Genomic DNA, 17,513 nt, shown 5'->3' on the forward strand with positions numbered 1-17,513 from the left:
TCGACACTGAGCAAAGAACCACGGGGACCTGTACAGTGACTTTTTTTGCACGTGTCGGGGTGGTACATGCATGCAGGGGCAATTTATACTTTCAGAACCAAGGGCAGGATTCCCTCCTGGGTCAGAGCTCCACTTGACCTAGGAAGGGAGGTGGGGTGCCAGGGAGGGCGCCCCAATTCTCAGGGCTGGCCAAAACCCAGATGTAACTTAGAGCTGCTGCTGGGTGCTGCTCAATAGCTCTGCAGACATATGGTCCACCTGGCTCCGACCCCAGTGGAGCGTTGGCATAGAGGAGTGGAGTTCCCCCCGCCCGCCACACCCAGCACCGGGGGGGTGGGGGGGGGGAGCAGCAGTGCAGACTGGGAGCAGACACTTGCACGCAGCCCATGGCCCTGTGCGGAGGGCGTTCTCCTCCACATGCTGTGGCAGAACAGGGCCAGAAACATGTGAGGGAATCCAGCTCTCCTCTCTGTGGCTCTTCCAGTGAGGGAGGCCCTTGCGGGAGAGGCTCACGAAGTTTGGACCCCTGGTAGAGGGTGTGGAAAATGTTCCATGGACAGAGGAGCTGGGCTCATTTACTGTATGTATTTGCATAGAAGCCAAATTTCAGGCAAAATTTCCAGCCAGTTTATGTACACAGAGGGGTGCCTAGGAACATTTCTCCTGAGTCCGGTGGCTTATCTGCGCCTACCCAGAGCCTCAGGAAGGAGAGCTGTCGGCTCCCTGGCCAGAACACGCCACTACACCCTTGCTACCAAATGTACTAGTTCTTCCTGCAGCTCGCCACACGTGAGCCTGGGCTGATCTGCACAGCAGTACATTTGAAAGTGGAAATGTATAGGGTAGCTGTCCATGCTAGCCAAGTCAGGTACAAAATTTTAAACCACTTTCCTAAAGGCAGCTGGTCTGCAAGTCACCTGAGAGGGAAGAGGGACAATTTCCTTCTTCTCCCAGGGAAAAAACAAAAGGTTACTTGACAGCGTTCTTCTGGGTCAACTTTCTGCTTTAATACACAAGGGAACTGTCTTAGTGCCAGTGGGGGCCTGATTTTAAGCAGCATTCTTATCACCAGTGCCTCTGGAAAAAAATTATGCCTTATATGATGTTTCATGGCATACAAACAAACAGAGAAGTTCGATAACGATTGGAAGGTTGCAGCGTATTACTTTACTTCTTTGACTTCCGAATGATAACTGAGACGAAACAGGCTGCTCCCTCACAACTCACCCCCACTTTAATCTAAGTTAGTTGCCTGCAAAGTGACAGAAACAGCACTGGTGCATGATACTTCCCACAGAGCCTCCTGCCAGCGAGCAGGGCCAGGAAAGCCTCTGAAAATTTCAAGCAATAGATCAGAATTTTAATTAACACCGTTTTTAATATACCACACATATATACACCAGTGGTCAGACATTTTATGTATGCTGCACGCACAATTACTGTATCTGCAGGGGCTCAGTCCCACGGTTAATATAGTCTAAGAAGCTGGATAACTGAGCGGGTCTCAGAGCCAGACAACAAGCCCTCAGTATTGCCTGCAGAATAAACCCTTAGTTTCGGCTAAGTTTTAGAGGATATTTATGTTTGTTTCTCTTAACAGGCTAGTTAACTGCAACCCAAACATAACAGACCCTATGTTCCGACCCCATAAATCGGCACATGGCATGTCCGGCAAATCTCTTGATCAGCACGTTCCTCACTTTGCTCTTTATTTACTCAGGTGTAATGTAGCCATTATGCCTCCTGGGAGAAGGCTGCCAGCCCTGGATGGGCCAGAACATGCTGGGCAAGGACAGGCACCCCTAGTAAATAGCTGGCGTCATCTCCTGCCCTGGCTAGGGCCGTGTTGGAGGGGAGGAGAGGAAGCATAGAGGTTGCAACCACGAGGGTTCCAGGAGCAGGGGGGAGGACAGAGCAGAGCAGGATGACTCAGGGCAGAGCGCACATGATGGTAGGCTCAAAGGAGCAGCTGGGATCCCTGGCTAGCACATACTGTCTATGCACTAGCCAGAAAGGGGGCTGGACCATTTCCCCTTTGGGCCAGCATGTGTCAGCAGGCACGATAGCATGTGCCTCCCACTTCCTCATGCTAAATGGGAACCCGACTTCTCTTCTGCGCGGGGCTCTCATGAGACAGACAATCCCCCGCTCTCTAAGCCACGTTTTATGGGCTGTGAGCAATGCTCCTCTATCCCACGGAGGCTGCCATTCGTACATGGAGCTGCCGCTCGGCCAATCGTGCAGCATCCTAGCCACACCAGATACTGCCCGGGGGAATATGCCTTTGAATGGGAGAATTGGTTGCATTTAATACACAACAAAAAGGGAGGCAAACTCGTTACACTTTTTGATGACTTTGCCCCTTTGGTTTATTTTGCTGGGATGCCGAGTGTTAAAAGCTAACAAACATGGCATTTACACCACCTAAAAATCCCTGTGGGCTTGTCCAGGGGTGGCCACATGCTCTAGGATTCCCACGAGTGGGGACACAAGGTGCAGCCGGTTCAACAACTATTGACCTGACCTGTTTCCATGGCAGAAGATGATGGGTTACATGGAAACAGAGCAAGGTCCTCTGTGCACCTGCCTGAGATCTGTGGGCTTGGGGTCTCGTGGTGATGGGGTCACAGAGATAGATTCATAGAGTTTATCTAGATAAGGCCAGATGGGAGCATTACATAATCTAGACTGATCTATCACACACCATATAATTTTACCCAGTTACTCCTGTACTGAGCCCAACAGCTGGGTGTGTCTAAAGCATACATCTTCCAGAGAAGACTTCCGGTGATGGAGACACCACCACCATTTTCCTGGATAACAGACAGAGGAGATCCAGCTTCTGCCACCTCCACACCCATATTCAGCCCCTGCAAAACTCCACAGTGGCCCTCCTGACTAGTGATGGGAGGGAATGGGGAGAACATCTCTCGCTCTCGAGGAGCCATGGAGTTTGCCCATTATTAGATTTGTTCCCCTCCCCGGTAGCCCAGTACAGAAGCTTTGTTATTTGTCCAAACTGTGGCATTTCCACTTTCCCCTCTGGAATTTGCATCTATTGACTCAGACTTTGAGCAAGCCCTATGGATGGTCAACTCAAAGCAAGCACGGTAGTCAGCCACCATGGCAGTCATCTGCTAGGCTCCACGCCAGCTTTCTGTTCCAAGAGTGCCATGCCGGGTGTCCCCTCTTGGCCGCAAGAGGCTTACACTTCACAGGAAAACAGACTTTGAATGTTGGAAGAACTCAGATCACACAGTAACTAATGCACCTGGGTGCCCTCCAACCATCCAGAAATGACACTGACTGCTCTCAACATACTAGCAAGAGGATGTAGGGCAACGTTTACAAACAATAAATGTAGCAGCATTAGCCAAGTAATTGTGATTGCCCAACTTGAGATACCTTAGAGAGGCCTGATACTCCGCAAGTGCGGAGCATTCACCCTCTGAAACAACCGAGCCCCTTTAAAAGGCATCTCAAAGTCAGGCACCCAAAATCATTCACCACTTTGGGCAATTCTGGACCTAAATCCATATTTAGGGTCCTAAAGAAGCAGTCAGATATGCAGCCTCATAACCCCATTGGCTCCATAAAGTAGATGGCATCTCAACAGCCAAGTCAAGAAGGCTTTTCCCTATAAAGACCCCAGGACTAACTAACACAGCAGCAGTCTCTGCCTTCAGGGATGCTCAGCAGGGGTTTGCTCTAATCAGATTGCAATAGGTTGCCAGCATGTTCCACCAACACAACTCTCACCACACATATTTACAAGGGACATGACTTGTATTTGCCGTTGGTGGTGAACAGAGAACCTTGTCAGAGGTTGTTGCACCAATAACCTAGCATTTGACCAGTTATCCCAAACAGGAAACCACCATAGCAACCTTCAACAGCTAGGCAGGCATCCAAGCCAACCATATAAAAAGAGCATCACGAAAATGGGGCCTGCAATGCCGCTCTAGGCAGTGATGTTAGCAGTCACTGGACAACCCCATCTTTCTCGTAGGACTTTATAATCTGGTCATTAAAAAAAAGAGTTTGCAGCCACTGAACCCTGATGAATAGTGTGTGTCAATAGGAAACAAAAAGGATGCAGGGGCAGGGCACGAGGGAATCAACTCCCAACACTGAGACAGTTCTGAGCCATCTAACATTTGGCCAGGGGAAAAAACTGGAACACAAGAATATAAAGCCCGATATACTTCATTGCTACTTCAGTGAAATTAGAGATTAAGGATGATCCTTTACAGAGGTGTGTACTGACACTATGCATCACCACTAAATTTTGGCTTGATTTTACCTGGGCCCCCAGGAATAGGCTCCATAACCACCACAGCCTTGCGTGCTGTGCACCACGAGAGAACTTGAAGGAGCAAAGGTCTGTACACGAACAATGCATTGTCAATATGGATCTAAAGTTCTCCGAGCAGATTCATAAAGGGCAGCGAGCTAGCAAGTTTGCATAGATTGGTTCATTTTCACTCCCCCACTCTCAATAAAGGACTTGTTTGGTTTTAAACCATGTGTGGATTGTTAATAAAAAGTTTCCAAACAAACTGCAGGTTACAGTTAGTCCTTTTTCCTTCCTCTGCATTATCAGCTCAGTTAGACAAAGAAAACGGACGTCATCAGCGGAGACCCCGAGGAGGCAGTGGAGGGGGAGAGGTATTTTAAAAAAATCTTGTATCAAGTGCTTTTCTTTACTTTGCCAGTCTGACTGTAAAGATAAAAAGCTGGTGACCTGAAGGAAAGGAGATTAATTGGGAGAATAACGTAGTGAAGTTCAGAAACGTGCAAGTTCCTCCTGCCCTCATATGCTGGCTAGAGTAATACCACCCCTCTGCCCAGCAGCGGAAGATTTTGGGGTCATTTCCCTGTTGGAGGGGAAATCATTGACATGTAGTCAGAAATGTGTGCGCGTACGCGCACGGAGACTGTCACAAAATGGCCAGCACCAATCTTCACCTGCAGAATCTGCAGCCCAAAGCGACTAGCGTGCAGTCCCTAAGAAGCACCTCTGCACCAATATTTGCTTCTAGCAGAGATAAGCAAAGAGCAAACCCTTGCTGTTTGCTAAAGCTCCCTACAAAGAATCTACAATCATCCCCCCCACACTGCCCCCAAAACCCTCAATACAGCATTTCTTCAGAGACTGTACACGGCTTGCAATATCAGAAAAAGGTTTAGTAAGACAACGTGTAACAGCGTCATCTAGCAATTCCCACCATAACAATACTTTAACTATTCATCTTGCACCACAGCTACTCCAGTGTGGCGCTCCAACCGTGTCCCAGATGTCACCTGCTGTAGAGTTACTTTCCATCTCTGCCTTTTCTGTTCTGATTTCAGACCAATGCTGTGTAGACAGTGGTCAGTGCTGCACAGATGGTTCCTGGAAAGTGTTCTTTGGGCACCAGGAAATGCTAGCATGAGTCAAACAGTTTGCACCACTTGAAGGGCCTTTAGCAATCCAGAGGCAAATCAACCAACTAACCCACCCACCCTAGACTCCTAAAGAGAGAAGCCATTTTATGAACTGAATTAGTCATTGGGCCCCAGAGAGCAGCGTAGGTATTTTGTCACTTACTTCAGAGATGTCACACCCAATTTCACAGGCCCGATCCAACTACCATTGAAGTTTTGGCACCATTTGCTCTCCTGGTGGAGCTTGCAATGGATTTTCAGGATACATTTTGCCCACACCTAAAGTCTAGCTGTACAATCTGGCCACACGAGGACCAGAGATTTTGAAAAATTGGTTTGCATGACATTAAAAAAAGACACGCAGAAGGATCCCAAACAAGGGTTTGCCCTGCCGCCCATGGGATGCCACCCCCACTTCCTTACACTTGGAACTTAGCAATGAGTTTGCAGGCCTTCGACACACAGCAGTAGAAGTTCTGGTTCAGAAAAGCATTAAGACATTTGGAATTGTATCTCAGCTAGAGATGGGCCTGACCCAGAGAGCTGAGACTTGAATCTGAGCTTCCTCACAGCCTGAAGAGGGTTCACACCTGGTGTTTGCCCTCAGAGCCATCTTACAAGGGGATTTGGATCTGCAGCTCCATTCTGGGTCCATCTCTAATTTGGCTCAGCAAGTTTCTTTGGAGTGCATTTCTGAACCAAAACCAGAACAGCCTCTCTTAGCATCTCACCGGTCTCCCATTGAAATTATTCCATCATATCTTCCAGAGGGAAATAGGGGTTTAGGGAGAGTTATCTACAAAGGCTGAGAGCCACTAGTCTAGACTGTTGTGCCCCTTTCAGGAGTCTGATTTGTCTGGCACATCCCCAAGTTTCACCTCACTTAAAAAACTACTTGCTTACAAAAAAAATCAGACAAACATACAAGCGTCAGACAAAAGCACACTATTACTGAAAAATGGCTTACGTTCTCATTTTCAACATACAGTTATAAAATCAGTTGGAATAGAGATATTGTACTTATATTCCAGTACACGGCATATAGAGCAGTATAAACAAGTCATTGGCTGTATGATGTTTTAGTTTGTACTGACTTCACTAGTGCTTTTTATGTAGCCTGCTGTAAAACTAGGCAAATATCTAGATGAGTTGATATACCCTTAGGATAGCAGAGGCCTTCCAGGGGGTAAGCGTACCCCTGTTTGAGAGCCACTGATCTAAAGTATTTGAACCACAGAAAAAAGGACTAGTCTCTTTTTGGATCCTTTTTTATTTTATCCTAACTTTTCCTCTGTCCCTGTGGGGACACTTTACTGACATTCCACCAGCTGTGGAAGTTCTCTTACAGCTACACTTTTTAAAATAAAAAGGTTTGAAGGGCAAACAAACATTCCAGTAACTTGGCAAGTCCTATTTAAATCAAAGCAAGGAAATCTCAAGTTAGGAGGGACTTCTTAACTCTGCCCTTTCCGCCTAGGGATGCCATCCAAAGAGTGGGTGGCTCGCACACCAACATTTCTGCCTGGACATGGAGTTCGTTAGCGTGGAAAGACAGCAGCTCCCACCAGGCAGACAGCGTTACTAGAGCACAGTTCTTGGTCTGTGCTGTTCTTTCCGATTCTTTTCATCACGGTCACATCCCCTGTGGAAAAGGACCAACTTTTATGCTCATCCAACTTGAAAACCCCATTCTAACATTAGTCCCTTCGGCTTTCCTGTGCTACGGCCAATTGTTTCCTCTGTCGACTTGTGTCTAATTAGAAGCAATCGTTTGGTTCCCTGCTCGTCAAGGAGAAGAGGATCTTAAATACTCTGTGCCAAAACAATGAGTCGCTGTGGGTAATGGGCACAGAGGATTACAATGGAGCTGCATGTAAAGCCTTCTGTACACATGAGAAAGTAAGAACTATTGATCCGGAGGCAGGAACCAGGAAAGAAACCCTGCCAAGCAGATGAGCCACATGAACACACTAAGCTTACAGTAAGACCACTACCACATGTGACTTAAATCCCCGGGTGTAACATTAGCGTGCCTTTTGTGGCTGAAGCGTCATCAGCACCACAGCAGCCCGATAAAAAATTTGAGCTGGCGGAGCCCTAGGAGATTCTAAAAACACTTTCATGTGAAAACTCCACATGCTTCACAAAAGATAAAGTCATAACTTAATAAAGGTGGATGAGCCATTTTCCAGTGGCCAACAGTATCCACAGGGGAGCAACCTGCTGTTCATCTATTTACAAATGGAAAGAAAAGAGATTTCAGAGTCTTCTTCCTTGAAAGCACTCAGAGCCCATAGTGATGGGCACATTTTCAACTAATGCATCCCAGTGATTAATTCATGGCAAGTCATTTAAAAAGTTGACAAGTTGTCCCGGCCAAATCCCATATGACTATCTAAATTCCCCCTTCACCTTCAAATAAATACAGCATTGTTTTTCTCCACTTCCTGCCCTAAGCTGTTGGATAGTTTTGTTGTGCACTGTTAAACTGCTGCTGTCTTCCCCCCCAGAAGTGGCTGCATTTCATCATTTTAAAATGTGCTGTGTGCAAGGAGGGAGGATGGAAAAGCACCTATATGTTCTAGATCTACCCTGAAAGGGTGTTGTGAGGCTGAAGTCCTGTTTGGGAAATGCTCTGAGAGTTTGAAACAGCTCACATTTTATTCATCTCATTTTAAACCCCCCCCCCCCCTTAGATCCCTCCCAAGTTGCTGCGGGCCATGTTTTTCAGAGCACGGCGCTGTAGATGCGCACACTAGACTTGTTACATTCCACATGGCTACATCAAAGGACGGGAGAAGCACTTGAACCTTTGCTAGCTGGAGAGGCCGCAAGCACAACTATTAAGTTACAGACACAAACTGTAAAAATAGACAGATTGCGGCGGGAGCCACTCTTCGGAACGCCCTCCCGTCCGGACGGTAAACTTCAGTAATGCTTCGTCAGGTGCTCGGCGGGCTTGGAAGTGAACATCCGCAGGGATGGCCAGCACAGAGCTATGGCTGCTGCCAAAATGTGAAAAAGGCTGTCAACAAGGAAGAGAACGGTTATAAATGAGCAACTCCCCTGACAAGCCAGAGAACTATTTATAGCAATCTTGAACTCAGCTACTGGCTAACCCTACTGTGTTACTCTGCAGATGCAGAGGAAGAAATGAAACAGTCTTTTGGATGGCAGGATAAATCCACTGTAGCTTAAAGGTGTTCACAGGGTTCTGCCGCAGAAGCCAGGGATGGGAAAGAGCCAGGGGGGCATTTGGCCAACCAGTGCCAAAAAGGACTCTTCCTTATAGCATATTCTCTAGGATTTGCCCAGTGTAGTTTTTAAATGAGCAAGATTGATGGCTGAGCTTGCTAGAAACACTGAGCTAGAGGGAGGGAGGTGGGGAAATCCTGCAGATTGCTGTGGAAGACGCATGGCTAAGGACAGCAGAGATATAAAGAGAGTACATAGCAGCAGAGCAGGCCTCTCTTTGCATCCTGCCCGCCATAAGCTGTGTTATCAAAGAGCTTTGTCCCTCCCAGAGGCCTTCCACCAGGGCTGGCCCTAGACCAAATGGTACCCCAGGGGAGGAGAGTTTTCCCTCCTCCCCCTTTGGTTAAACTTTTGAATTCCTTAGTTTTTGTTGTATTTGTAGCCCATTTGATGACTTTGACGCACGATTTATCCCTGCCATACAAGCCGATAAACTTGCATGTGAGATCTGTATTGATACATGCCCTATATAAGCAAATAAAATCCATTTCCTCTAAGCTTATAGAAGCTTTTTAATTTTAAGAATAACTGAGATGCACTAAAAGCAAGAAATGGAACTGTGCCCCCCACACTGGGTGGGCCGGTATTAAATAGTGTTACCGTAGGCGACAGCCTTAGAATGTTAACCCTAGCCCATTAGTTCAAGAGGTCGCTTTTCACACCTTTGCCCTCATGAAATGGAGCTCAGCGTCAGAGAGAGCCAAAGACCGGCCAACGGCATTCTCAAGTGATAAAATAGCAAGTGAGGTCGGTCTCTCGTCGGCCATCGTTGATGGAAAATATGTTTTAAACGAGCCTGAGCTTCAAAAAGCTGCATCACCACTCGCGACTGTGACCGGCAGCGTGAGCAGAATCCTCAAAGCCTCCGCCCATCAGGAAAAAGGTGTCCGTCAGCTCCGCATCATGAACAAATTGGAGCGCTCAGAGGTGATGATGTCAACATGGAAGCCTTTATCATTGACATCTAGCATTCCCCATGTGTCAGCATCTGGCGAAGGTCTGTACAATTGTTCAGGAGTGTTTTCCTGTCCACCGGCAGCTTGCTACGGTCATGCAAAAAAACCCATAGGTCATTTCATAGTGCTTCATTTGTTTTAGTCAACGGACACTTGAGCAGTGTCAACGAGCAAGCAAAAAACCCACAACCAAGCAACGTCCCTTGAATTTTTGTTCCGAGCTTCCCATCACCCCAACAACAGGAGCAAGAGCGTTTCTTGAGTCACTGAGGGGGTGAAAAGGCAGGGTGTGTCACACAGGTGTCTACCATGCTAACTCAGCAATGAGGAGAACCAGATGATGAGCCCATTCAAGATTCCCTCTTCGAGAAACCTCCCATATTAGTCTCCTGTGGAAGTGACTAAGAGTATCTGAAGATGGTTTTAACAGGGACAGTTTTGCGACTTCAGCTGTTGTAGCGTGTGCTACCAGGAGCCTCCTCTAGTGCATGGACTAAAGTGATTGTTATGGGCATCTACCTAACAAGCATTTTCACCCAGTGCAGTGGGGGTGAAAGAGGGGGGAGCACAACCTTGTGGTGAACGCATAGCAGCAGGAATCAGTAGACATGGGTCCTCTTCCCAGTTCTGCCACAGACTTCTTAGGAAACCTTTGCCACATCAAGTCTCCGTGCCTCAGTTGTCCCACCTGTAAAACATCACAGGGGCGTTGCGAGGCTGAATTTGTTCACATCTACAAAGTGACCAGTGCTTGTCAGATGGAAGGTTTATAGAAGTAGCCAAGCAGGATTATTTCAGAGCCCTTGGAATTGTTTTTATTCAGGCCTCAGTCACCCACGTCATTTACAAGCTACATGAGAGGAAAAGCCCCCAGAAGAAATCCTATTGAATCATTCACAGCCCTCCTGGCACAACAGACTTTTTAGTTTTGGAGACAAAGGATGCTCTCCTGTCCTGCCCTGACTCCCGTCAGGACAGCCGGGTGTGAGGACGTTCAGAATGTTTGTAGGTCTGTTCATGGGTTTGGGGACTGCCAGGTGCCGAAGCTGAATCTTGGCACCATTAGCTAAGTTAGAACTTGACAGGACAGCGCTGCCAGCAGTTTTCCATGCCTCGCAGCTGCGCTGGGTTAGCACTGGTATGCCAGCTTTAAAGCTCCAGGACTTGGAGTTTAGTTCTCTCTTCGATACAGTGTCAGAGTCATGAATGTGGTTGGGGCAGCCCCGTACCTTTCATTACCTGCTCAGGGTGCTGTATCTTACACACTCAGGTGGGAATGCAACGCTGCAATTTGTCGTGTACACTAGCTCTGTTACCTGGCACAAAGAGCTGCTTTTGTACACTGTTTTCAGTATCAAATCCAGGCATTCGGGGATGCTGCACAAACTATGAAGAACCCAGCTTGACTTTCAGATCCCAGATGGAGATTGCAGGAGTGACAGGCAGGAAAAAGAAGTTACTTCCATTGCAAGTGCTTTGGGGCGGGGACCATCTTTTTGTTCTGTGTTTGTACAGCACCTCACACAATGGGGTCCGGGTCTGTGGTCAGGGCTGGGGCTCCTAGGCACGACCACAATACAAACTAGTATTTGTTACCTGAGCAGATTTGATCTGCAAGCCCAGGACAGACAGTAAATAGGGGACCCCCAGGATATAATCTTACAGTCACTTTGCAGCACAGAACCTCACTTGAAGATCTTAATGGGCCTTCACAGGCTCATAGGTTAAACTCCTCTCAAGTGGCCCGTACGGGACACAGACGGGTTGGATGAATATCATCATCATATCTGGTTCAGTGCTATATGCGGATGTGTAAAGGGCTGGAATTGGAGTCACCCATAAGTATCCGGTGTCCTTTCCAACCTACCGCCCAGGTGTCAAACTCCCAGGCTACTTTGTGCCTTTATCTGGCCCCATTGAGCGATTCAGAGGGTGTTGAATGTAAGATTTAAAATAAATAAAATAAATAAAGTCCAAGCTCTTCAAATCACAGTGAAGCCCTTTGGAATGTGAATCGCTCTAGTTTCGTCCTAGAGCTTGCCCCAATGGCTGTATGAACAAATGGTCTCTTGGACAGAGGAGCTACAGAAACCCAGGCCGGGTGCAAATGACGACACCAGGTGGAGAATCACGTCCATGACATCAGGCTTTGGTGCACCTGAAAGTTGCACCTGTACAGCTGATGCAAGGGGTTACTAGAGGAAGCCATCTTCAGTGCACAAAAAAGTGCCATTGGTCCTATAAAACCCAGGAACGATGCTACATGCTCCTGAACCCCCTCTACTGGCACCTTATCTGTTTACACATACAGGGCACTATTCCAATAGCACCCAGGCCTTAGTCCTTTCCCACCGACAGACCAGATTTCCCTGGTGCAGATATTGGTTGTTTAATGGCGGATTCGGACAGATTCAGCTGCTTTAGTCTCCAGCTAGAGACCTTGCTCAGAGCATTTTTACTTCTCGGGTGTCTCTGTATGTGGCCCAGCTAATGTGCGAACATGTTGATCTAGCAGGCCCAATAACCTCCTAAAGATTACAGCAGGATCTGGCCCCATCCCACCCCATGCCCCTTCACACACACTATTCACAGGACCAGACTGTGCTTACTGGTAACTGTATGCTTCTGAAAGTCAGGGGCAGCCGTTAACTCTCTCCTTGCGCTATAAAAAGCCACATCAGTTCTTAGTGGTATAAGGTACCCGACATACGTGCAGGTTCCTTCCAGGGAACATTAATCTTATCAAGCGGCTGCTCAATGTCAAGAGATTAACCGCTAACTCTCCTGCCCCTCGAGCTGAACAAGTAGGGGTAGTTCTAGCTTTTTGGCTTTACTACTAGAGGAAATATCACAACGGGTGAGGCTCTCGCTCAGAAAGGAGATTAGTTTGCAGCAGCTCTGGCTAGGACAGCAAGTGGTAAGGACACTGGGTGGACGTACCTTGTATCAGTTATTCATGTGGAAGGCACTTTCAAATGGAGACACGCTCCCTTTCCTGGTGCAGAGGGAGCTGGGGCGGTGTATCCAGCGGCAGCCGGGCAGCAGAGGAGATCTAAACTACACGCTCTCTCCTGGTTCTGCTTCCACTAGAGGTTTACAAGCAATAAGGGCCTGGTCTGGCGAAACCCTTGCTCACATGAGATGTCAGCGGCACCACTCATGTGAGGGAGGGCGCCTCACGTTATTATTATTACTGTAGCACTCAGACGCCTCAGCGGAGATCAGGGCCCCATTGTGCTAGGGATCGTACATGTAGAGCGAGAGATGGGCCCAGCCCCAAAGAGTTTACAATCTAAACAGATCAGACAGACAAAAGGCAGGATGGAAAACACACGCGGTGAAGGGAAGTGAGTTCCCAAGGTCTCTCAGAAAGTCACTGGCTGGGCTGGGCATAGAATCCAGGCATCCGGAGTCCCAGGCAGGCATGTCAAACACCCGACGTTGTCAACCACAAATGATGTGGAGGAGGAGGGGACAAGCCCCTTTGAGATGGTGATTTCATCTCCCAGGTAGACAGGAGAAACATTCTCTGCAAAAACCAGGAGAAGCTTCAGAAGCAGAGAAGGCCTAGCAGGGGCTTGGAGGCCTCGAGCAGCCTTTGTCTCTTGCTGAAAATATTCCCCAGCAGGTGATGGAGGGCTCTCTGAAGGGCAACGCTTGCCTTGCCCCTGTGGGAGCCTCGGCAAGCCATTCTAGCCAATCCCCTAAATCACCTCTGGGGAGAAACCGTGTTCTAGGGCCAGTGACAGCTCGGTCATACTCAGCTCATAAATGGCCGGTATGGCCTTTACAGAAGAGCTTTGATCAGTTAAAGGGGTTTTCTGTAGCTTCCTGAATTCCCCATTCCATGTGTTTATTTATGGCCACTGCCAAATTTATGTGGCTTTATCCCACATTTTTAGCAAACTTCATTCCTAGCTGGAGCGATGAAAACTTAAGAGGCATGATCTCATTTACTAGAGCAGACTTGGCAGTTGGGAGAGGGCGACAGATTCTGAAACATCAAGGAACCAAACCACGAATTGCTGCTTTCTGGATTTTCCCTCCCCCTTGGAGTTTAAGGCTCCACCTTAAAAATGGGAAACTAAGTCTGAGTCATGCATTTCACTCCAATGACTGTCCTTTCCATGAATTATAGACGCAGGCACTGAAAGTAGGGCTAGCTTTACCTGCCCAAAGATCTTTAGGAAGCCCAGAGGCCCTCAGCCTAGTATCTGGCCTGAATAGCTAGACAGCTACAGTGGGGGTACACAGGGGAGAGGAAGAGAACGACCCTCTCCCTCCAGCCAGGCTGTGGGGCCAACCTGCAGATATCACTGCACAATGCGCAAGCTCACAAATATCTCCCAGCTTTGGTGCCAGCCAGCGAATTGGCCCAGATCCACTCCAGTCTGGCCCCGGCTTTGATCAGGCGGGTGCTGAGTCTCTGCAATGTAGTGGAGAAATCCACGCTGAGGTTTGCATTTGTAACAGAAGTGGAGGGTCCTGGGCTGGGAGGCGGAGTACTGGAGCCAGCCCTTTGTGGCATTTGAGTTCGGGCCCCTCCTCTGACCTAGGCGAACGCTGCATGTCATGGTTCTAAGTGCGAGCGTTGCTGTCAACAAGCTACAGTAGCTCCATTGATCCCCAAGGCCATCCCAACGGAGAAAACATCAGCTTTCTAAGCCTGGCGTGTTGCTTTCCCAAAGATAAAATCCTTGGGGGAGTGTCAGTTATTTGCCATAGTTCAAGGGCCTGAAGCAAATACTTCTGCTAAATTCATCGTCTGCTGTATAAACTAAAGTTGCTTTCCCTTTGCAGAGCAGCCCAGAGAGGGGATAAGCAGTAAGAAACGGAGCAATCTGGCTTTCTGCAGGTCCCCCTGCAGCTTACAGGAGTTCTGAAGGAGCCTTAGCTCCATGGGAGACGCGCCAGGTAAAGTTTGTCTACGAGGGTACCTCCAAAGGGCATTCCCTAGCACTGTGGGTGTTCCAGCGCATAGCGCTGTTGCAATGCAACCTCCCACGCAGACTCTCCCCCCTGCTTTTTTCAGCAAGGAGTCCAGTTCTAGGAGTGGTCGTGAAATCAAGTTAGTTTGGCAAAGCGCAGCTCACCCTGACTGATGTGCACAGCTTGCAGCTTTCACCCCGAATGGCGATTTCCTACCTCAGCCAAGACTTTGCAACAGGGGCAGTGCTGCGGTCCACATGAAGCAAATTCACAGTGCTGTAACTACAGTGATGCAGGCACAGGCCCCTTACAGAACCAGGTTGCAGTGGTGCACAGCCAGGTTCATAGTGGTGCAGCTGACTCTGGTGTGCTACCTGCCTGAGCTGAACATAGGTAGGGCCTTCATCCCTGCAGCACACTACAAAGCAGTCACTTGCATGCTGGGAAGGGTCGTAGCTAGAACTAAATTGCACTTGTCATGCAAATTCCTGAGCCTGTTCTGGCTCGCAGTCTCTCTGCTGTAGTATTTGCTCACCCCTCAAATCCTGGTGCTAAACGAGGGTTAGCAAAGTCCCTGCGTTTAAACAGCAAAAGGCAAGGAAAATGCTTAGCTCTCTCTTTAGTCTCTGGCTTGCCTGGTGGTTCTTAACAGATCCCCAAACTGTTACCCCAGCATCCGGCTTGCGTGCAACATGCACGTTCGTTCCCTTGTGAGCTAACGGCTCTACCTCAGCTACCCCACTGCAAACAGAGACTATGTCACTAACTGCTGGGGCACGTTTGCCAAGTTAAAAAGCCACCGATGGGATTTTAACATGAACACTTTTGGACATCACATCTGCTCCTTGAGAACTACTCTCGCTTGTCAGGGATATCTGTTCCACCCAGCAGGCACTGATGGGCTGTAAACTTAACATCATGTCTCCTGTTACTGAGATATTATTCTTGCTGCTGTATTTCAACTCAAAGACACTTGAGCAGAAATTCACCACCGGCATGCAGGGGCCCCACAAAAAAGTTTTTCCACAGCTAGTACCTCAAGTGCATCCATTTGTTGGAGCATCCTTTTGTTTGACCTGCAGAGTTTTTTTCCCCATATAATAAATAAAAATAAAGTCTGGCGCGTGGCTCATCTCTAGGAGGGCAGCCATAAATCCAGTGGGGTCTGTCAGAAATAATTCAAAGCCCCTGAAGCTGCTGGAAAGTGTCTCCTTGATTGCCACAGGCTCTGACTCAAACCTGGCAAGACATTCAAGAGAAGGCATTGCATTGGGATAGTGGCCTACGGCAGGTGGTTGAGGGACTCGGCCTTTGCACCTAACATCACAGCTCAGCTAGAGCAATACGCCAGCCAGGCAAATCCACTGTAATGACCTACACACAAGGACCAAGCTGCGATTCTTACTCACACAAGTAGCTCTTACTTGCCAGAGTAATTTTGCAATGTTTATTCTTGAAGTCAATACAACCAGGCCTGTGACTGCTGCCAGAGCTTCATACCTGGGTTTGCTAGGGATTGCCTTGTAAAAAAAAGTCAGGTGTCTTATGGGCAAACACTGATAAAGATACAAATTCATGAGTGAATAAACTGTATGAGCCAGTTGGCACATTCACTCCCCTTAATCTCCGATGGGCAAGGTCAACAGCCCTATCTGGTAATGGTTACTCAGTTTTCATCAATAGCCTCGTGCTCCGGAAGGATTTAGACTTTATCAACATTGCTGCTTGGCTACCTGGATACATCAATAGCACACTGTCTCCTCTCGGGCCCAATCCTGTAAGATGCCAAGTGCGTTCTGCAGGTAGCTAAGGGTCTTCAGCACGCTACAAAACCACACAGAGAATCAGGCCCAGGACTGGTCACCCACTGACCCATGACAAGCTCTTTGCACCTTGCTTCCTCTGAAGCATCTGTACTGGCCCCTGGTGGAGATGGGACACTGGCCTGATGCAGTGTGTAATTTCCCATGGGCTTATTACTGCAGCTCTCTCTCTACACGTCTGTTTTGGTTTGGAGATAACTGGGGTGGCTGCAGTGCTGTTAAGGGTGACCTTGAACCACAACAATCAGAGCTGGAAGAGGCTCCACTAAGCCATCATCTCCCTCTCCTGCCTGTGCAGAAAAGCTCCCTGAAAGCTACATTCACTACATTTAAACAACCCAAGAGCTGGGGCTGCCAGTCACTCTGCACGCCACAGTCCTCGTGACACCACTCGGGAGGCATTTGTTTCTTAACCAGCAGCCTACGTTTTCCTTAGGTCAATAGTCCCATTGCTACTCGTTATAGACCTCACCCCATCCCAGAGCCACACCTGCACCCCCTTAGCATACCCACCGGTAGGGGGCTCAACGGCCGCATCAGACCAAGAGAGAGACAGCTTGCAGCAGCTTTACAGACGAGCTGCTTGAACCTGGGCTACTGGTTTGTAGCAAGTTCCAGTAGCATAAAGGACCAGGGCCCTGACCCTTCTTTACCAGGCAACAAGCAACTTCAGATCCCAGTTTAAAACAAACAAACTTGAACAGAATTCAGACTCACCCAGACAGCCAGCAGCAACCAGGAAGAAAGCCCATCTCTTGCGCCTTCTGTGCAGAAGACATTTTTGTGGGAGCACCAAGACTCACCTTCTCTGCCTGCCTGGCCCTTGGGAAAATCCTGACAGCTTTCCTGTATCCCACAATGAGAACCCAGGGAGGGAAGCAGCTGTGCCTCATTAACTCTGGCTGATTGCTAGCCTGTTCTGCTCACAGCATCGATTCCAAGAGCACAAGGGACCATCGTGATCAGCTAGTCTGACCTCCTGTATAACCCAGGCCCTGAAATAATTCCTAGAACAAATCTTTTAGAAAAACATCCAATCCTGATTTACAAATGGCCCGTGATGGAGAATCCACCACAACCTTTGGTAAATTACTCCAATGGTAAATTGGAGTAAATGGTAAAT

At 48.3% G+C, this 17,513-nt stretch overlaps 1 long non-coding RNA gene across 2 annotated transcripts in view; it reads right to left on the bottom strand.

Annotated features, from left to right (window-relative positions):
- LOC137147359 (uncharacterized) overlaps positions 1-17,204 on the bottom strand; it is a 107,690-nt gene extending 90,486 nt beyond the window's left edge. The window contains exons 1-3 of one of the 2 annotated variants that reach the window (XR_010918186.1): positions 17,108-17,204; positions 10,211-10,326; positions 8,107-8,452 (exon numbers count right to left, since the gene is read on the bottom strand). This is a non-coding gene — a long non-coding RNA (uncharacterized lncRNA). Of the gene's footprint in view, positions 1-8,106; positions 8,453-10,210; positions 10,327-17,107 lie in introns of those variants that run through there. The other variant, XR_010918187.1, reaches the window with a different exon arrangement.
- Positions 17,205-17,513: the final 309 nt, after the last annotated feature.

Source organism: Emydura macquarii, unplaced genomic scaffold (assembly GCF_026122565.2).
Source record: "Emydura macquarii macquarii isolate MOO-44397 ecotype Brisbane River unplaced genomic scaffold, CSIRO-AGI_Emac_v2 contig_554, whole genome shotgun sequence".
NCBI lineage: Eukaryota > Metazoa > Chordata > Testudines > Chelidae > Emydura > Emydura macquarii.